The 22,427-nt window shown below is 40.0% G+C and overlaps 1 long non-coding RNA gene across 1 annotated transcript; it reads left to right on the top strand.

The window, feature by feature from the left end:
- The first annotated feature begins 588 nt into the window (after positions 1-588).
- On the top strand, positions 589-2,624 carry LOC122017772. The gene is made up of 2 exons (XR_006121452.1): positions 589-869; positions 2,418-2,624. It is a non-coding gene; the product is annotated as an uncharacterized LOC122017772 (long non-coding RNA).
- The last annotated feature ends 19,803 nt before the right edge of the window (positions 2,625-22,427 follow it).

The following is a 22,427-nucleotide window of genomic DNA, read 5'->3' as shown; positions in this document are numbered from 1 at the left end:
GGAGCTGAAGCGGAGATTAGTGTCGGCTCCGATTTTGGTTTTACCTTCCGGAGAGGACGAATTCGTGCTCTATACCGGCGCATCTCTACAGGGTTTGGGCGCTGTTCTGATGCAGCACATCAGGGTAGTCTCCTATGCTTCTCGACAGTTGAAGGAGCATGAGAAGAGCTACCCAGTACATGATTTGGAGCTAGCCGTCATCATCTTTACTTTGAAGATTTGGCGGCATCATCTGTATAACATTACATTTGAGATTCTTACGGATCATAAGAGTCTCAAATATATTTTCACTCAGAAGGAACTTAATCTCCGATAGAGGAGATGGATGAAGGTCCTGAAGGATTATGATTATACCATTAGCTATCACCCGGGGAAAGATAATGTAAGGTCTCCCAAGTGTTAGATACGTAATTTAATTAAAGTAAGATAAGATGAATAAATTAAAAGTCTAGAGGTAACAAAAAAGGAAAATTATTCACAAAATTTTCTATGAAATTTAGGAATTTTAGATGAATTGGTACGACATCATGAACCAATTTAATTAAGGACTTTAAATTAGGAGTTAAGGAATTATAATGACCTAGGTTAGGGAGTAATTGCCCTAAGTCTTTAAGACCTAGGTATAAAAGCTTAACCACCCATTTCCCTACAACCTAGCACTGTGCCCTTATCGCCGTTAGTTCTTCCTCTTCAGTCTCGTCGGTCTCAGCTTGGTCTTCCACCGAGCTCAGATTTTCGATCGAGTGTCGAGCTACTCCGGCGGATCCGTGGAGGATTTGCAAGCGAATGGGAGTTCCCTTGATCACCGCATCGGCGGCTACGGCAAGGAGAAAGTCCTAAACGGAGGGACACGGGACGCGGAAGGGAAGGTGAGTGTATCTACTGTGATAACTTGAGATCTGTAAGGTATAGAGGGGCGGAAAACCTAAATAAGGTGAGCTTTGGTATGGGTTTTCGATTGGTTTCTCACTGTGATGTTTGATTGGTTTTCTTTGGAGATGTCTCGAACTGATTCTTTTGTGGATGCTTTCGATCGTTTTCTCCCTTGTGGATGTCTTCGATTGGCTTTTCTTGGTAGACGTTGTGGATTGGTTTCTTCTTTGTGGGATGTGTTCTTGTTGGAGGTTTCGGTTGAAGGTTTCCGTTGATTTGCAAATGTTACCGATAATGTTTGACGGTGATTTCTGCGTGACGAAGTTATAATTTCATAGTGGGCTTTCCTGGAGGTTCGACTGGTGTTTGATGAGTTGGGGTTTTGGAATTTGAGTTGTGTTTTCCGAGATGAACAAGTTTTAATAGGATGCACGTTATCTGTTTGGTTGAATGTTCAATAGAGATGCCGGTTGTGATTCGAGCGCTCTATGACGTTTTAGATTCTACTTGAGGAGTTTTGTGATGATTTAGAGTCGAATTTGTGCCTCCGTGGGAAGTTTGCTTTGAAATCTTCGTATAGTTTCATTCAACATGTTTACTCCGCTGCTTGATATCGTTTACGGATTTTGGAATTGAGGATTTTGTGTAGATCTTGCTGTACTGTCGGTACAAGTGTTTAACAATGCCGTAGAAAACTTAGTTGACTCGTTTGTGGTGATATTCTTCGTGCTGGATAAGAGATTTAATAGTTTGGTAGTAAGTTTGGTTTTTCCTTGGGATTTATTGCTATTGGGATTTTGTGAGGATACGGTTTGCAGTGAAACAAAAGAATAAATTGTTACTGTTGTAAATTTTCATTTAGGAGAAGAAATTGAATTGGTTACTGGTATATAGTAGTTATCATGGGTATGAATTATTTTTCCTAAGCCTTAGTCTTGTATTGTAAGCTTAATGGTTATTTATCAGTCTCTTGTGGTAAATTAATATCTATACCTGCTCATATATCTTCCTATGATGCATTTACTTTGAATTTGAATGGATACAAAAAATTGACATGTTTACCGTATACGAAGAATTGAGTTATTGTTAAATTGACATGATTACAGGATATGATGAATTGGGCTATTATTATGTTTATATTATGGGTAGTATAAGTTTTATGTGGCTAGATGGTTGAATATGTGCATATGTAGTAGCACTACGGGATGGGTGACCCGGGATGAACTCCGAGGAGGTCCCATCCAAACTTGATTGATATTGTAATTTATTGTCAGCTTCGGTTATATGACTGATTACATGTTCTCTAGGAGGTACCTTTAGGTTCATGGGACTGGATTGACTGGCTCTAATTGTGGTTACCGGATATGTGTTATATTCACCTTTATAGCCATGTAGGAACTTTTATCTATCGCTATTTCTTTGATATACAACATTTTATATATGTACTGTCATTTAGTTCCTAACTCTACTATTTTATGGATATCATATTCGATCACATGAGATTATACTTACTAGGCTGTAGACTCATGATGCCTACATTACAGGTGAGGATGAGTCTTTGGACATGGCGGAGGTTTGACAGACGGAGTAGACGAGAAGGCGGGATGGACGCATGGTGCTGTCCGGACATTAGGAGTGTTGAGTTTATGCTATGGTGGTGTACTGGATTCTTAGCTGGGTTCATTGTGCTAAACTTTTGTGTGAGATGATGACCTTATTTTCTTTGAAATGAAACATTAGTTTTGGTATCATGTTACATGTGTATGCTGAGCTTGGGTTAGTGGGATGGTGTGTTCTGATATTTAAAAAAAAACTGAGGGTTGGTTACAGGATGTTTCAGCTAATGTGGTTGTCGATGCACTAAACAGGAAGTCCGGATGGACTTTGGCTTCCCACCAAGTTTTAGTCACAGACTTAGTTCAGGGTTTCTCTGAGTTGACCCTTCAGGAGCAGGGACAGACAGAGCACGATATTCTGGTTACCATGGTTGCTCAGTCGTCGATCAGGATGAGGATCCAAGAGGCCCATGCCGGTGATCAGTCAGCCAGATAGCTTCCGGGCAGCAGACTGAGTACACACGAGATGAGGAGGGTATTATATACTTTCGAGGCAGATTATGCGTACCTCAGTCTTACCTGGTCTTGCAAGAGCTACTTCAGGAGGTTCATCGCTCTCGATTTGCGATCCATCCAGGTGGTATCCGCATGTATCGAGATTTGAGGCGTTTCTACTGGTGGAACGGTATGAAGAAAGACATCGCGGGATTTGTAGCCAGATGTCTTATCTGTCAGCAGGTGAAGGTTGAGCACTAGAGACCTGCCGGATTACTTCAGCAAATTCCTATTCCTGAGTGGAAATGGGAACACATTACCATGGATTTTGTGGTGGGTTTGCCTAGGACACGTCGAGGCCATGATGCGATTTGGGTAATCGTTGATCGATTAACCAAATCAGCCCACTTTTTAGCGATCCGGAAGACTGACTCCCTGGATCGATTGACAGATCTGTATTGCCGGGAGATCATCAAATTATATGGTGTCCCTTTGACTATTATTTCGGATAGAGACCCTCGGTTCACGTCTCGATTCTGGCAGAGTCTGCAGCATGCCTTGGGCACTCAGCTCCGTTTCAGTACAACTTTTCATCCGCAGACAGATGGACAGTTAGAGTGGACCATTCAGACTCTAGAAGACTTGCTAAGATCTTGTGTATTGGATTTTGGAGGCAGTTGGGAGGACCATTTGCCATTGATATTGTTCGCCTACAACAATAGCTTTCATTCGGCTATCCAGATGACACCGTTTGAAGAGTTGTATGGTAGGCCTTGTCGGACACCCATCATCTTGGATGAGGTTGGGAAGGTCCAGCTGTTGGGACCTCATAGAGCTCAGCATGAGGCAGAGTTGGTTCGTTCTATCAGACGGAGGATGTCAGAGGCGCAGGACCGCCAGAAGAGTTATGCTGATCGAAAATGCAGACCCCTAGAGTTCTATATTGGCGATCATGTATTTCTGCGAGTCTTACCCACGAAAAGGGTGAAGAGATTTGGCCTCAGAGGTAAGCTAGCTCCGCGGTACATTGGCCCTTTCTAGATCCTGGAGAGGATAGAAGCAGTACCTTATCGGCTGGCACTACCACCGTCCCTGGCAGGCATCCACGACGTATTCCACGTATCTATGCTAAGGAGATACATACCCGACCCGACACATGTGCTGACAGATATCCCTGTTCCCCTTCAGCCTTATTCTACCTACGAGGAGGTTCCGGTACGAATTCTGGACCAGAAAGAGCGTCAGTTGCGGAACAAAACTATACGACTGGTTAAAGTCGGATGACGACATCATTCAGACGAGGAGGCTACCTGGGAGCTCGAGGATACTATCCGAGCTCGATACCCCCATCTTTTCACTTGAGGTATGTGATTTAATTTACCGTTCTGCATTTATACTCTTTACCTGTTGTTAGTATTTGCTGATGGTAGATAATGAAATTTGAGGACCAAATTTTTATTAGTGGGGGAGAATGTAAAATATCGAAAAATGGCGAATAATGATAAGGGAATTTTTTGGAATTTTTAGAAATTTTTCTGAAATTTTTTGGAGATCGTATGAATGAGTTTACGGGGATAAAATTGGGTCCCAAGAAAGCCTGTTTAGGCCATCCCGTTTTAACAAGGAAATGCTTAATTTTTTTAATTACTTTCCTTTTCCTTTTCCTTTTATTCTTTCCTTCTTTTCCTCCCGACGCCGTCCCCGCGCCTTCTCCCCTCGTGCCCGATCTTCCCTAATCGCAAGCGGGCGGTTTCTTCTTCCTCGCAGTTTAAGCCTTAGCCAAGGGGAATGCAGACTCAAATCGCCACACCCGATCCCCTCTGTTCCTTCTTTTGTTCTCCTTTGCGCGTCGACGCCCACCCAGCGCCACCGTTGCTTGACGCGCGCAGCGACGCGAGCCGATCGCCGGCTGCCTCCTCTGTGCTAGCCACCAAGCACCACTTGACCTCTCCCTCTCCTGGCCGCGGTCAACAGGAGCTCACCGGGAGACTAGACGTCAAGCCGTTCCCTAGGCTCCACCCTCCTCTCCTCTTTCTTACCCATGCCCTAGTCTCCAGCCGACGTCTCCTTCTCACCGGCAACCCGAGCAACACCGCTGACCGATCGAAGCTTCTCTTCATCTTCTTCTTGAGCCCTAGCACTGACCATCTTTTTCCTCTGCCCTACCTCTGCCCTAGCACCAGCAGCTACCTCCGATACAGAGTTGGTGAGTTTGTTAATTAAGCTGTGGTTGATATTAGATTTATAGAAATTGGAGTAGCATTTTCTGTATAGGTTTGTAGAGGTTGAGTATTGATTTTTCTTGTACTAACTAGGAGTAATGGTTTCTGGCGGTGAGATCCATTCTCGGCAGCAAGTTGTCTCTGTTGTGGATCTGTTGGGCTATCAGGAATTTTTGCTATAGATAGGAGAAGGAACGGTAACTCCGCCCATGATGACCTGTCATGGCCGGTCCCAAGCCCGGATAAAGGAGGAGGGTTGCGTTAGGTTGCCAGCCAGCGTCAAACTATGGCAAATATTTCATGAATGAATCCATTAAACTATTGTGCTAATGCTAGGTTGTTCCCTGGAAGGAACGCGTTGCAGGGTTCGACTGTAACGTCTCGGCAAGGACCGCTACATCTCCAAAACTCGGGTGTAGTGATAAATATGCAAGAGTTCGCGTTACAGGGTCCGACTGTAACGTCTCAGCAAGGACCGCTACATCTCCATGAGAACTTGGGTGTAGTGTTAAATAGGCAAGAGTTCTCACACCATAGGTTAGATAAGAACAAATATGATAGGAAAACTAATAATCTAAGATTTGGAACTTGGAACATAGGAACTCTCACTGGTAAATCAATGGAGGTAGTAGATATGATGATTAGGAGAAAAATTAATATTTTGTGTGTACAAGAGACAAAATGGACAGGTGAGAAGGCAAAGATGATAGAGAACACAGGTTTTAAGTTATGGTACACTGGAAAGAGTAAAACAAGAAATAGAGTGAGTATTATTGTAGATAGTTTGTTAAAAAATGAATTTGTTGGAGTAGTTAGAAAAGGGGATAGAATTATAGCCCTTAAGATAATAGTGGCGAAAGAAACTATGAACATAATTAGCGTATATGCACCACAAGTAGGATTAGATGAAGCTACCAAATCAAGGTTTTGGGAGGACTTAGATGAAATATTACAAAATATTTCACCAAATGAAAGGATTTTAATAGGAGGTGATCTAAATGGACATGTCGGAGTGAAAAATGAGGAATATGAGAGAGTACATGGGAGTTATGGGTTTGGAACGAGGAATGAGGAAGGGAAAACTATATTAGATTTTGCGATAGCATATGACCTTATATTAGCTAATACGTTTTTTAAGAAAAGAGAAGAACACTTAGTCACATTCAAAAGTGGGAATAATAAATCACAAATTGACTTTCTTATGGTTAGGAAGAAGGATAGAAAGATTTGTAAAGATTGCAAAGTCATCCCTGGAGAAAGCTTAACTACCCAACATAGGGTAGTAGTGTTGGATTTACATCTTAAACATAGTATCAATAGAAAGAAAATATATACAATTCCTAGAATTAAGTGGTGGAAGTTAAAAGATGGGAAGCAACATATATTTAAGGAGAAGGTAGAAGTACAAGCATTAGGTGAAATATACGATGACTCTAATACAACATGGGATAAGATGGTATCAAAGTTGAAAATAGTAGCTAAGAGTGTCCTCGGTGAGTCAATGGGGCATGCACCGCTAAGTAAAGAATCTTGGTGGTGGAATGAGAAAGTACAAGAGAAAGTGAAGGAAAAACGAATAGCTTATAAGGAATTATATATTTGTAAGAATGAGGAAAACTTAAAAAAATATACAATAGCTAAGAAAGAAGCTAAGAAAGTGGTGAGTGAAGCAAAAAATGAAACTTTTGAACGGTTATATCAAAAATTGGATACAAAAGAAGGGGAAAGAGACATTTATAGAATAACTAAAGTGAGAGAAAGAAAAACAAGAGATCTTAGCCAAATAAAATGTATTAAAGATGAATGTAATAGAGTATTAGTAAGCGATGGAGAAATAAAAGAGCGGTGGAAGAGGTATTTTCATCAACTTTTTAATGAAGGTTTAGGAGACCAACTTAACTTGGGTAATTTAATTAGGTCAAATGAGCATCGAAATTTTAATTTTTATCATAGAATTCAAATTTCAGAAGTAAAACAAACTTTAAATGAGATGCACAATGGAAAAGCCGTTGGACCAAATGATATTCCAATAGAGGTATGGAAGTGCTTAGGGAAACAAGGTATTGAATGACTTACAAAATTATTTAACATGATATTGAAAACGAAAAAAATGTCTGATCAATGGAGGATAAGTACTCTAGTTCCCTTATATAAGAATAAGGGAGACGTACAAAATTGTGCAAACTATAGGGGTATTAAACTAATGAGTCATACTATGAAACTTTGGGAAAAAATAATAGAGATTAAGGAAGGAGACAATAACTGAAAATCAATTTGGGTTCATGCCTGAAGTTATACATCTTCTTAAACAATTAATTGAAAAATATCGAGAGCAAAAATAAGATCTACACATGGTATTCATTGACTTAGAAAAAACTTATGATAGAGTCCCAAGAGAAATTATATGGAAAATTTTAGAAAAGAGAGGTGTTAGCGTAACATATATTGAACTAATTAAGGATATATATGAAGATGTAACGACCAGAGTAAATACTTCAGGAGGAGTAACTGAATCATTTCCAATAAAAATAGGGTTACATCAAGGATCAACTCTAAATCTCTATCTTTTTACACTAATTATGAATGAACTCACTGCGCACATTCAAGACACAGTATCGTGGTGCATGTTATTTGCAGATGATATTATTTTGGTAGATGAGCCACGTGAAGGAGTAAATGTTAAGCTAGAATCTTGGAGGGAAACACTAGAAGAGAAAGATTTTAAGCTTAGTAGATTAAAGACAGAATATATGAAATTTAAGTTTAGCAATATTAGAAGTAATGAGACAATTGTTAAGATAGGAGAGGACGAGTTGCCCGGAATCGAGAGATTTAAATATTTAGGATCATTTTTACAAAATGACGAAGGGATTGAGAGAGATGTCTTACATAGAATACAAGCAGGATGGGTGAAATGGAGGGGAGCGTCGAGTGTTTTATGTGACCGTAAAGTACCTCTTAAACTTAAAGGTAAGTTCTATAAAACCGCAGTTAGACCTGCTATGTTATATGGAGCTGAATGTTGGGCTATGACTCGAGCACAGGAGCAGAAGATGAGAGTTGCAGAGATGAGGATGTTAAGGTGGATGTGTGGACATACGAAGATGGACAAAATAAGAAATGAGAGCATTAGAGAGAAAGTCGGAGTTGCATCTATTGAGGAAAAACTCCGAGAGACACGTTTAAGATGGTACGGACATGTACTTAGACGACCAATAAATGCTCCAGTTAGGTGATGTGAAACTATGATAAACATGCATATCAAACGAGGAAGAGGAAGACCAAAAAAGACTTGGTTAGCAACAATAAAATAAGATAAAATTTATTTAAATATAGATGATGATATAATAGGAGATAGAGCTCAATGACGTAAAAGGATTCATACAGCCGACCCCACCTAGTGGGAAAAGGCTTGGTTGTTGTTGTTGTTGTATAGGAGAAGGAACGGTAACGTATTAAGACTTGGTTTAGTGAAGTGATATGGTTGATTTCTTCGGATTAGCCAATGGTTAATAGCCTTGGTTAATTACATGGTTATCTAATTTAAAGGATAAATGAATAGGGTTGCTTAATCTAATGGATTATGATTAGAGATTCATTTATCAGTTGACTTCTCTAGTTGAACTAATTCAAGGATATCAACTATGTAGGAAGGATAAGATAATTAAATGGAATTAAAACATAGTTTTCTAATCGGATTAGGATTTTGTTTAGCTATTTTATTTTTAGGTAAACTGTACGATTTATTACAGGATTCAGATTCGGGATGAGTAAATCGATATAGAGCTTGATTAGCTCGATCTACATTGAAGACGGGTACCTTGACTTATCTTTTAGATTTGTCATTTGATGTGCATAGTAATTTTTTAACAAATAGTAATGATTATATTTTATATCTGCATCGGTATGTCATTATCCATTACCTGTGAATGCTTGATTGTTTACTGTTTGCATTCATGTTTATACCTTCAAATTACTTATGATCATAAAGGTAATGACATACCATGCCATAGGATATACCGGACTTATTTGATACCATATCTGACCTGTGTACCTAGATCTTTTGATATGATCCATGTAGATTTTTGGTACATATTTTATGGAAGTAGATATGGTCAGGGCTTCCATGCTTAGTGTCATGCATCATCTCGCATGATTGCATGCTGCGCGATAGTAGGCTCCATTATTGTTGAGCACATCGCCAGTTACAAGAATCTGCATACACCACCACTCATGGATTGGTGGTATATCAGACAGAGTGTGTGGTAGTTTGCTCTGTCAGTGCTCTGCTGGTCCACTTATGGGTAGCGTGGCGCAGTGTGGTAGCACATCAGGGATCCCTCTTCTAGATTGTCTCAGAGAGATGAGAGCATTGAGCTCCCCCACTTATGATTTGGGGTAGGAGGATAGGTGTACTCCGACAGCATTCCGTCCACTCGATCACTCATTAGGAGCAGTGACGGTAGAGTACACAGTTGTCATAACCCTACCCACTCGGTCTCACCATCGTGTGTGAGACGGCTGACTGGAGAGTAGGGATGACCAGGACATGTCATTGCCATCATACGCATTGATACATTTATTGCTTGTGTTTGCTGCATTTATTTGCTGCATTTGGATGGATGCATATGATTGACATGCATATAGGATTTATGACACTCTTGGTCTGACGACCTTGTGATTTCTACCAGGTCCCGGTTTGTACAGTTTGCTCCTGTTTATTTCAGTTGAATTTATCATTCTTATATCAGGAGACTGTACGCATGATTAGTGATAGTTATTATTTTCTTACTATGCATGTCAATATTACCCACTGAGGAGTTGACTCACCTCATCGTTATTATTATATTTCAGGTTGAGGCTGTCCGGAGGAGTTCCAGTCGCTAGTCCCTTGCAGGTCGCGAGGATGTGTTGTTTCAATCTTTTGATTTTCTTATGATGATATCTAAATGATGTTGTAGACTTGTTCTGGTTTTTGACACTTGGATACTGTATAGTTTTGTTTTATTGTCAATGAGTTTTTATTTGGATGTGTTTTTGCTACATGCCTACCTAGATGGCAGAAGAGGTGAGTTCATTGTGATTTGTGCTTTATGGGTATAGTTGAGTAGGAATATGATTCGAGTTTTATGAGTGTAGTTGAGTAGGATGTTTTGAGATGTTTTACTTATCGTTGTTTTAGTTCACTATTATACTGTGTGTTGTTGTTTAGTTCTTTTATTATTATTATTCTTGCCGTGTTGGTCGTGTATGTGATGGTTATGTTGTAGAAAAGTTTCAGATTGTCACTCGTACAGGGGAGATGTTGCCGAAATTTTCTTCGGGCAGGGACTACCTAGGGCGTGACAGTTACCTTTGTCTTTCACCTCGATCTTTGATTCATCTCTGAAGGTTACATTACCACCAACTGATTCATCTAGCTCTACAAACATGTTTCTTTTCCCACACATATGATTGCTTACACTAGTGTTAAGCTACCAACTTGTATCTTCACCTCTTTTATTATCTTTATATGCTAGCAGTAGGGTGTCATCTTCTTCTTTCCTTTCTTCCATATAGTTTGCTCTTTTACATACTTTATTCTTGGGCAATCTGCATTCTTTAGCATAATGCCCAAACTTGTCACAATTATAGCACTTAACTTGAGATTTATCATACCTCAAGTTTGTATGCCCTCTTCCATGTCCTCTTTGTTGAATCGGAAAGACACTAGAGGGGGACGGTGAATAGCGTTCTTCAAAAATTGAGACTAAAAATAAGTTACGTAGTGGAAATAAGAAGGAACAACGGAAACAGAGAAATCAAGCACTAACACAAGTAATTTTTTACGTGGTTCGGAGCCTTCGACGGCTCCTACTCCAAGGCCTGCACTCGTCGAGTGCTTTCATTAGGCAATCACTATTAATTCATAAAAGTATTATAAAAGTTGAATACAAGAACTAAAAATAACAAAGTTACCAACAAACAGAAAGGAAAATGAAGTCTCTAGTTCCTCGAACTTTGGAACAAACTTTCAGTATCGTCGGAGCCTTTTCGGAGCAACGCTTGAATATGAAAGTCGTAATTATTGATGTTCTAAATCTACTGGTCGAAGACCCTTATATAGGCCCATTCTGGGTGGCTAGAACCCCTCTGGGCGCTTAGACCACGATGATCGATGTGGCTCAGCCAGTTGCTTTGCTCCTCCTCAACTTTTGGATGAGTTTTCAGGTCCAGGTGCCTAGACTGAGTTTGGGTGCCCAGAGTGCCCGGACTCCTCTTTTTCTAGCCTTCTTCCCTATAAAAAAGAGTTAGTCTTAGACAGTAAAAATAAGTATATCATATAAAATAAAGTTAGCCCAATTTAGTAAAATAATAGTAATTAGATCTTATCTCCCCGAGACCAGGATCTAGTCAAAGTCTCAGCTTAGGTTTGCCAAATGGACCTAAGCTCGATCGACTCCTGCAGTCCCCTCAATGGGGAACGTGTCCTCACTAGATCTCTCCTCCAGTTGCTTACTTTCACTTACCAACTGCAGTCACTTAACTTGCCTTTGACCCACCAGGTCTTCCCGTCAATTGCTAGGTCCGAAGATCCAACTAAACTTCGGTCGGTTGTCAGGTCCTGCGGACACAACCGAACTTTCCGCCAGATATCGGGCCACGCGGACCTACCTGAACTTCTCACTAGCTATCGATTCCCGCGGACCTAGCTGGATTGCAATCCGGTGTCAGGTCCTTTAGACTAGTCAACTCCTAAACACTTGGTAAAGTAATTAGACCATAAAACACTCTAACTTTAAACCCCTTGTTATTCATCAAAACCTAAGTTAGATCATTAGTGTAAATTACATCAACAATTTGTTGGTGCAATTAGCCTCAAGAGTTTTGATGTAATTTGACAATATAGTTTGGTCAGTCTGACCAAGGGTTTATCCAAACTAGACTTAATATTTGGAAGAGAGAAGTCTAGTCATGACTAAATGACTAGGAAAAGTCCTAACTTATTTAGGCAAGGGTAAATCCTAGTGAGTGAAGCTAGGAAGTGGAAATCTTAGAGGGAGGTAACCTTCGATGGTAGAAGTCCTAGTGAGTGAAGCTAGGCCTTAGTGAGTGAAGCTAGGTGGTGAAAATCATAGGGGGTGGTAGCCTTAGGTGTTGGAAGTCCTAGTGAGTGAAGCTAGGCCCTAGTGAGTGAAGGTAGGTGGTGAAAATCATAGGAGAAAGAAACCTTAGGTGGTGGAAGTCCTAGTGAGTGAAGTTAGGCAGTGGAAATCCTAGGAGGAGGTAACCCTAGGTAATGGTAAAGTCTTAGAAATAGTCCAAGCATAAAGCCTAGTAGGTCGGGTAGACTTACAGGAGTGCGACTTGATCCTAAGGGATTGACCCTTAGGTGGTAGACTTGGAGGAGGGGCCTCTAAGCAAAAGGTAAGCCTAATAGGTCGGGTAGACTTATAAGAGTGTGGCTTGATCCTAAGGGATTGATCTGTTGGATTGCGGTGACCGGCTAGAAGGGGGTTGAATAGCCCTGCAAGAATATAAGCAACCTTTCTCGAACTTTCAACAGAACACTTGCATAAATTATAAAAGCAATAAATTAAAGTAGAAAAGAAGAGGCACAAGATGTTTACTTGGTTACAACCGGGGAGGTTGTTAATCTAAGGAAAATGTCACACTAGTATCTCCTTCAGGCAGAAAAGCCTCTTACAGCAGTGACAGCGTAAAAAGCAGAAGATAAACTAACAAGGAAGTGCACAAGTGTTGGAATACATAATTCTTGAGTTGATGAAAAGCTTCTGGATTAAGGCTGTATTTATAGCCTTAGTCGGGGCGCTTGGAAGGATTCCAGGCACCTTGGAGGGGATAAACTTTTATCCCCTTTGCAACGGACCGGGTTTGACGCGATCCTAGTCAAAGCTCAACTCTGGGCGCCCGAAATGGCTCTGTGCGCCCGGACCACTAAGGTCAACAGGGTTGACTTTTGGTCCGGTCCCTCTGCTCCGGTGCTGATCGCCTAAGTTCGGGTCTTCCGCTCCAGCTCCTCTCGCTTGGGTGATTTCGACCAACCAAAATAAGGCTCACCCGAGCCCAATTTCGGCCTTCAGGAGCAACCTTCCGCTCCGGCTTCTCATCCCTCGGAAACGCTGCGTGCCTCCTTCTCGTCTGCCCGCGTACTCTTCTGCAGCGCCTCGTACCTCAGACGCACCAAGCCCGTCGGCTCCCTCCAGTGCCGTCCTTCTCGCTAGCTGCATCTTTTGCTCGACTCCCTGTGCTCCTAAGCTCCTGCACACTTAGACACAAGGTTAAAACACAACAGGATCTAACTTAACTTGTTGATCACATCAAAACCACCCTGGGGTTCCAACAATCTTCCCCTTTTTGATGTGAGCAACATAAGTTAAGCTAGGGTAAATAGACATAAAAATGAAATAACTAATATTGTAATAATGTGCACAAAGATAGAGAAATTATAGAAAAAATTGGTATACCTCTCCATAGACTTATACTTTTCCTTCTTCCCCTTTGATCACAAAAAAATGAGTTTCCAAGAAAAAATATAAGGGTTAAAACTTAGAAAATTTTGAAAAATAATTTCAATGATTTAAAAATTGTAATAATTTTCAATAATGTTTCTAAGTTTCTTAAAAAAAATCTAGGTTAAAAAAATTCTAAGTTAGATAATTTGCAAAAGAAATATTCTTGAAAGAATTTTTCTAACTTAAATCTTTGAGAATTTTCTAAGTAAAACTTTAGGTAAAAAATTTTCTGAGTAAAAAGAAATTTAAACAACAATTTCTAATTTTCAAAAGAAATTTTAACTTAGGCAAAAATAATTTTTGAGAATTTTTTTTAAGTAAAAATTTTATGCAAGAAAATTTTTCTAAGTATAACAAATTTTTTTTTGAAAGATTTAATAAAAATGTTTGAAAAACTTTTTAAGACATTATTAAATTTCAATCTTAATGCTTTATTAGAAAGTTAATTAAACATTTTCTTTTAATATTTTGGCTTTCAGGCAGTGGCGAGACACTAGGCCTTCTTGGTTATTAGAGCAACAACAACTTTCTTAGACAAAGACTCATAAAGAAATTTAATGTTTAATTTTCTCGCTAAAAGTTCTAAATCTAATTAACAGTTCAAGTTAAACAGGACTTTGGAACCCAATATAGGTTCTAGCCTACTGGACTGACTAAAAATGTTTTAGGGACATACATTTTTTTGAGATATTCCTAATTTATTCCTTGTGGTATCTAAAATACCAATTTAGATTATTAAATTTTCTAACATTTGTATTAGATGAGCATGCACGATTTTTCAAGTTATTTACTTGTATTTTTAAATTATCATTTTCTAATTTTAATTTGTCTAACTCTTCTAAAGGGCAAGATTTAGCTAGTATTACTTTTAAATTTTTAATTTCTTTTTCTAATTTACAGCAATCCTTAGTTAACAGTTTACTAAACTTAAATAGTTTATCGGGAGGAAGAAATCGTACCTGACTTACCTTATCGATCTCGTTGCCCGTGTCTCCCCCTGAACTTTTACTATCTTCCGACGTAGTTCCCCCTTCATCGATGCTCTCGATGCTCATTTCGGAAGAGCTTGACTCGCAGTCGTCGTCTTGATGACTTGCCATTAGTGCAAGTCTGGAGAAGGCCTCGACTTCCGATTCGGACGACGTATCATCCCACGTCGCCTTTAAGACCTTACGTTTTTGGACAGACTTCTTACCTTTGTCCTTGTCCTTATTCCTCAGCTTGGGGCAGTTGTCTTTGACGTGCCCTTCTTCGCTGCAGTGGTAGCAGCGGATCATCCTTTTCTTTCTATCCTGCGGATGGTTAGTATTTATAGATTTACAAAGTTTCTTGAAACGTCTTACCATCATAACCATTTCCTCGTCGTCGAGAGAGGACTCTGACTCAGGTTTGTCTCTCGAAGCTTTGAAGGCGACATTGTGCTTGGGCTCCTTCGTACATGCACATCTTGATTCATGCACTTCAAATGTCGAGAATAATTCTTCTAAAGTAATTTTTTCTAAATCTTTAGAAATATAAAAAACATCTACTAGTGATGCCCATTTCGTATTTCTAGGAAAAGAATTTAGTGCATACCTTAGCGAATCTCGGTTACTTGCATTTTCTTTGAGATTCGAAAGTTCGGTGATAAGCTCTTTAACTCTCGAGTGTAGATGCTCAGTTGTTTCGTCTTCTCCGAGTCACAGGTTGGTGAGCTGGTTGCGAAGTAAATCCCATCTTGCGAGCTTGACTTCGGACGTCCCTTCATGCAGCTCAAGAAACTTCTCCCAAAGTTCCTTCGCGGAGTCGTAATTGCCGATTCGATTGACTTCTTGTGGTGGAAGAACACTCAGCAGATGGTACTCTGCTTTGCTGTTTGCCACGTAGTCGACTTGCTCCTTTTTTGTCCATTGATATTTTTCTTTTCCCTCCAGTGCTACAAAACCAAATTCCATTATAAGAAGTAATTCAAAGTCAGTTTTGAAAAATACCCGCATTCGCTTTTTTCAGGTAACGAATTCCCCTTCAAACTTTGGCAGGTATTTTCTCGATCCGACCATCGTCTTTGCTTTGATCGACGATTAGTCCTCCTGAAGCGTCCTTGCTCTGATACCACTTGTTGGATCGCGACGACCGACTAGAAGAGGGGTTGAATAACCCTGCGAGAATACAAACAACCCTTCTCGAACTTTCAACAGAACACCTGCATAAATTATAAAAATAATAAATTAAAATAGAAAAGAAGAGGCACAAGATGTTTACTTGGTTACAACCAGAGAGGTTGTTAATCCAAGGAAAATGTTGCACTAGTATCTCCTTCAGGCGGAGAAGCCTCTTACAACAGTGACAACGAAAAAAATAGAAGCTAAACTAACAAGGAAGTGCACAAGTGTTGGAATACAGAATTCTTGAGTTGATGAAAAGCTTCTGGACCAAGGCTGTATTTATAGCCTTGGTCGGGGCGCCTGGAAGGGTTCAGGTGCCTGGGAGGGAATAAACTTTTATCCCCTTCGCAACCAAAATAAGGCTCTCCAGCTCTGCTCCCTTGGGTGATTTCAGCCAACCGAAATAAGTCTCACCCGAACCCAATTTTGGCCTTCTCGAGCAACCTTTCACTCCGACTTCTCGTCCCTCAGAAACGTCGCGCACCTCCTTCTCGTCCGCTCGCTTACTCTTCCGCAGTGCCTCGTACCTCAAACGCACCAAGCCCGTCGGCTTCCTCCATTATCGTCCTTCTCGCTAGCTGCGTCTTTTGCTCGACTCCCTGTGCTCCTAAGCACCTGCACACTTAGACACAAGGTTAAAACATGACAGGACCTAACTTAACTTGTTGATCACATCAAAACCACCTTGGGGTTCCAAAATGATCCTTAGATGGTAGACTTGGAGGAGAGACCTCTAAGTAAAAGGTAAGCCTATAATGACAAATAGACTTACATGATTAAGGATAAGGTTGTTTGTTTGTGTTTGTTTGGTTGTTTTGTAGGAACCTAGAGATGAAAGTAAAGCAGAGAGAAGACAAACACAAATGGGTGAACCGGACTTGACTTGGGTCGAACTGGACCCAAACTGATTCAATAGACAAAACCAGTGGTTTGGTAGATCGATTGGGCTTGGTCCAAATTATTGAGTTATGAAATGTTGATATGGAAGTTGATGTGGTAAAAGATCTGGTTTATTTTTATGATTTGGATGAGGATAAGGATAAGTCAGATGAAGTGGATAGAGATAAAACTTGATCCATATATTTCTTTATCCAGATATGATTCATCTAGATATAACTTCATCTAGATAAGAGTTGATCCAAATAAGGATCTAATCTAACTCTATAAAAGGATATGAAGACTCTATGTTCAATACATCACTTCTTCTATTACTCATATTCCATGTGCTCAAAATGAAGGCTACAACGCGAAGCTTTACTAACGGGAAAGCTCTAGGAAGGGTGCGCTGTACTCAGAACTTCCGGATCGGCTCAGTAAAGTTTTTGTTTGTATTTATTTTATTACAAGCTATATTTACTTTATCATTCTTTTATGCTTGTATTTAATAAACTGTAAGACAGGTTTCTCCGTCTCCGAAAAGTTTCTGAAAAGGAGATCACTAGTGGACTCGCACTTGAGTGCGTAGGCCTTAGAAGTACTGACCCTAGGGGGTTGGGTGTCAGTGTGTATACTAAAAGCCTAACTTTTTGTAAACATTTATTTTGAAATAAAGAATCACATTAGTCAACTATCTACATTTATATGCTAAGTATAGTTGTTCAATTAATTTATATTGTAGATAATATGATGTGTGGTGTCACACACAGAAGATCATGTTATCAGTTCCTTATAAATTATAAATAGTAGCTCACGACTAAGATGGATAGGAACAAACCATTGGAATAGTCGTAGTGTAATTTGGTATTAGTTTATCTTGACTATAAAATTACACTAGTACACTCTGAGTGTATTGAGCAGGACCATTTAAGGTAAGTTCTTTTTATACTGACTGCATAAAAGAATAAGACCTTTGTTATTATGGAAGTGTGTGCTCTTAATCATGATATAATAACAAGCACATATACTCAATATTCATTTTTTTTAATTTATCAAAGGGTGTGATTTAGTTCGATAAATCAATAGGCCCGATAAGATGGGAAATGATATTATTTATATGGTGTGTTATTGATTATAGAAGGAAACTGTGTCTTAGTAATCTAGGTTGATAATGTCCCCAAGAGGAGCTCATAAGTATTGTCATGTAAACCTTGCAGGTGGACTTAGTCCGACATGACAATAAGGTTGAGTGGTACTACTCTTGGAGCTAGATATTAATTAAAGTGAGTTGTTAGTAACTCATTTAATTAGTAGACATTCAATATCTTAAACACAGGGAGATTAACACACTCATGATAAGAAGGAGCCCATATAGTAATATGAGATTGATGCGGTAGTTCAATAGTAACTCTTTAGTGGTATGAGTTATTATTGATGAACTCGAGTTGGGTGTTCGGGGCGAACATGAGAACCAATTCCTGTTGGTCCCTGTCATAGCCTCCTCTTGGTCCCTGTCATAGCCTCTTATTTATAAAGTCTTATACCCACCCATACCCACCTTCTTTCCCATCCTAAGGTTGTCGGCCAAGCCAAGCTTGGAGCCCAAGCAAGGGTCGACCAAGATAAACCTTGGATGGATCAAGTAGGTGGCCGACCCTAACTTGGAGCCCGAGTTGGTGACCGGCCTCAATAAAATTAAAAGGATTTTATTTTTTTAAAAAATCTTTTCTTATGTGGAAGCCATGATTTAAAAGAGAGTTTAAAAATTAAATCTTTTCTTTTATAGTTTCTACAAAAGATTAAGAGAAAAGGTTTGATATCTTTCCTTATTTGTAGATTGAAAGGAAGATTTTAATTTTGGAGAAAACTTTCCTTATTGTAATCATCCACATGTTTTAATAGAGAGATTTTAATTTATAAAAGTTTCCTTTTATAACCAACCATGCAGAGAATTTTTAAAGAGAAATTTTTATTTTAAAAATTTCCAAAAACAAATTTGGAAATTTTAATTTTGTGTTTAAAACTTTCCTTGTTTAGAGGAGTTGTAGGGGCCGACCATATTAATAGAATAAAAGGAATTTTTAATAAAATTTTCCTTTCATTGACAAGGAAATTAAGGATGTTTTAATTAAAACTTTTCTTATTTGCCAAGACCAAGGAATATAAAAGAGAGGGTAGAGGTGCCTCACCTCACAATAACACATCTATTATTCCTCTCCTCAATTCCTTGGTGGTGGTCGGCCCTCATCTTCTTCCTCTCCTCCTTTTCTTCTTCTTTGGTGGCCGGTGGCATCAACTCTCAAGGAGCTTGTTGGTGGCCGAACTTTGCTTGGAGAAGAAGTAGAGAAAGGAGGCTTTGTTTCTTAGCATCCCTTAGAGCTTGGTTGGTGGCCGAAGTTCTTCATCTCTAGGAGATTGTTGGTGGCCGAAACTTGCAAGGAGAAGAAGGAGGCTTGGGTGGATTCTCGTCTCGGTAGATTGTGGCCCACACGACGTCCGAGATAAGAAGAGGAATACGATAGAAGATCGTGAGATTTATTAGCTACAAAGAAAGGTATAACTAGTTATCTTGTTCCGCATCATACTAGTTTTCTTTGTACGGATTTTGAAATACCAAACACAAGAGGCTAACGTTTCTAGGTTTCAGATTTATGATTCGAATTTGTATTTCTTTTGTTTTTCGATCTTGTGATTCGATTGTTCTTATTCGTTAAACCTAGGGTTACTATAAGGAGATTAAATATTGAATTTCGTTGAAAGACTTTGTCTAGGAAGTGGTGGACGCTCCCATACCCAAGAAGTCCTAGTGCCTCGCCATGTTTAACCTGGAAGTCGATCTCTGAAATAAATATTTAATCAAATTTGTAACATAGGTGGATTTGGATTAATAATGTTAAGCATCATTTGCGATCCAAGTCTAAACCTCTAAGAACAGATAAATTGAATTTGGAATTGATATGAGTTAGGTTTCATGGATCCCCGGTAAGGAGGGAAGAGGAAATAACAAGTAGAGAAGATAGATCGATATTGGTCGGATATGCCTCCAAGGGAGCAAACCCACATCGATCAACATATACCTCAAAGGAAGTAGACTAATATCGACCGGGATATACCTCAAAGGAGGTAGGCCAATATCGATTGAGACATACTTTCAGGAAGGAAGCCCAATATCGGCCGGGATATGCCTCAAAGGAGGTAGGCCAATATCGGCCAGGATATGCTTCCGAATGAGTAGATTAGTATCAATCGAAACACACCTTTAAGAAGGAAGGTCAATATCGGTCGGGATATTTCACAAAGGAAGTAGGCCAATATCGGCTGGGATATACTTCCGAATGAGTAGACTAGTATCAATCGAAACATACCTTTAAGAAGGAAGGTCAATATTGGCCGAGATATACCTCAAAGGAGGTAGGCCAATATCGGCCGGGATATGCCTCAAAGGAGGTAGGTCAATATCGGCCGAGATATGCCTCAAAGGGAGTAGGCCAATATCGGCCGGGATATACCTCAAAGGGAGTAGGCCAGTATCGGCCGGGATATGCCTCAAAGGAGGTAGGCCAATATCGACCGAGATATACTTCCGAATGTGTAGACTAGTATCAATCGAAACATACCTTTAATAAGGAAGGTCAATATCGGCCGGGTTGACTAATACCATGAAAAGATATTTGATAAAATATAGCCCAATGCTAGCTAGAATAATAAATAAAGAAGCTCGGACGAGCACTGCCCCTAGGAGCCTCATGAGACGTAACAATAATTGGTCAAACCTAGCTAGGCCTAGTTCCAACTGATACAAGGAACATTGGTACATTAAGCTATCTATGACATGACAAAGATAGGAGGGGCAAGTAGGAATGATAGTAACACTTTAAAGGACCTGTGGAACAGGATAGAAGTAGATATTGTAAATAAAATAGTTAATGAAAATATTTGCAGTACATGATTGTATAACAGGCGTTATATACTTTGGCGGGAAATATGTCTCTAGACTATTTTACATGTACTAGATGACAAAGAAGGTACATCTGGGGTACAAAAAAGATTCCTTAAAAGTCATTTACCACAAGTACGCAGCTTACGTCATCCCATAACAAACTCTAACAAACCGGGGTCCATTTCATGACTATAGAGGTTATATGAAGTGGTATAAAAAGGGGAATCCTCTCCGTTGGCGAGGTAAGTTCACATCATTGCGCACATTCATAACCCTAATTTTTCAACTACTGTTCATCTTCTTCCTCCTTCTTCCACACCAAGAAAGATCACTGACTTGAGCGTCGGAGGGCCTAGCCAGGGATTCCCACCCCGGTCTTAGGTCACTGACGGTAGTGTTGGTTGGTCTCTTGTGCGCAGGAAGTCTTGGAAGCTCCAAATCTGGGTTTCTCTTTGATTGGATTTCTCTCTTGTCATTGGATCTTTGCGCAAGGAGGGCATTCGGTGACTCTATTTTTCCCGATCCGCTTTGGATTTCTCGGATCGTTGTTCTACAGGTATTATCCTTCACCAACGGTAGATTTTTTCTCCCGGATCTCCGTCTTGTCAAGCTTCTCAGACAGGATCAAATTTGGCACCGTCTGTGGGAACCTCACCTGAATCTGGGACTACAAGATGGAAGAGGCCGGAAAATCAAATCTACTTACCATCAACCGTGAGGATCTGGATTTTCTCATTAATTCTCATGTGCAAAAAGCCTTGCAACAACAACAACAACAACTTCAGGCGCATACTGGAGCTACTCTGCCAACAGCTCCTAACCCAGCAATTTCGACTACTGAGCATCGGAAAGGAAAAGAGCCGGAAGAGGAGGAACATGCGTATTTTCCCCCAGTTGTCGTTTCTCCGACAAGATGTCCGCGAGCCTTTCTTCGTGCTCCCATGAAGCAGGGGGGTCGGAGGCCTGTGTTTTAGGAATCCTCTGGTGAAGCACCAGACAAAGAAAAGCATAAGATCAAAATGATAACTAGTGATAGCTCACCAGAAAAGGTAATCTCTCCATTCTCTCAAAGCGTACTGGATGATCCGCTTCCTAAGCGGTATCAAAATCTTCAGATCGGCGAGTACACTGGAACAACAGATCCAGAAGATCATTTATTAAAATTTGAGAATGTAGCATTATTACAACAATTCTCTGATGGGGTGAAATGTCGGATGTTTCTTACTACTCTCGGAGGAGCCACACAACGCTGGTTCAAGAGACTACCAGAGAAGTCTATCCGAAAATTCAAAGACTTCAAGAAAGTTTTTCTGCATCATTTTTCCAGCAACAAGAGATATCATAAGACTCCTTGGAGTCTATTTTCAATTAAGCAGGCATCCAAGGAGTCCATCCGAGCCTACATCAAAAGGTTCAATCAGGTAGCTATCGATGTACCTAATGCTACCACAGAAATCTTAGTGAGCGCTTTTTCTCAAGGTTTAAATGATAATGATTTCTTTAAAGATTTAGTGAGAAATCCTCCTATTAATTTTGATTCCTTGATTGAGCGTGCTACTGAATTCATTAATGTGGAAGAAGCTTAAGCTGCTTGTAGGAAGGAAGGCGTTACTTCTTCTCCTATCCAGGTTAAGGAGAAAGCTCTTGCCCCTGTTCCTCCACCAAGAGGGCCTCGAGCAACTCATCCACCTCACCATAAACCAGAATATCGTCCACAGGCAGTACAACACGTGGAGATACAGCCAGAGGCACCAAGAAGATGGTGCACTTATCATAAAACTAGCAGTCATCATACTGAAGACTGT

Source organism: Zingiber officinale, chromosome 8B (genome assembly GCF_018446385.1).
Source record: "Zingiber officinale cultivar Zhangliang chromosome 8B, Zo_v1.1, whole genome shotgun sequence".
Classification (NCBI taxonomy): Eukaryota; Viridiplantae; Streptophyta; class Magnoliopsida; order Zingiberales; family Zingiberaceae; genus Zingiber; species Zingiber officinale.
The sequence above is the reverse complement of the archived record's forward strand: the minus strand, read 5'-3'. Positions and strand labels throughout refer to the sequence as shown.